Source organism: Aplosporella prunicola (genome assembly GCF_010093885.1).
Source record: "Aplosporella prunicola CBS 121167 unplaced genomic scaffold K452scaffold_27, whole genome shotgun sequence".
NCBI classification, from domain to species: Eukaryota; Fungi; Ascomycota; class Dothideomycetes; order Botryosphaeriales; family Aplosporellaceae; genus Aplosporella; species Aplosporella prunicola.
This window is the reverse complement of record NW_022983555.1, coordinates 133,809-134,078: the sequence shown is the minus strand read 5'-3', so window position 1 is coordinate 134,078 and position 270 is coordinate 133,809.

Genomic DNA, 270 nt, shown 5'->3' with positions numbered 1-270 from the left:
GCACCTCGCGCAAATCAGATTTCAGGCAGGATAACTGCAGACAATATCCTACCTGAGGGGGTGAACGACGGAAGACGGAGATCTAACAGAAAACAAGCTTATTCCGCAGCACTTATAGAAATCCAGGAAACTCTAAATGCTCCATTCTTTACCGCTTTTGTAGTAGGACTTAACATCTCTAAAGATCTTCTAAACTCGAACAGAATTTATAGAGATTAACTACCGCCTGAACCAACTACCTTTAAACAAATACTCAAGCATCCCGAAGCT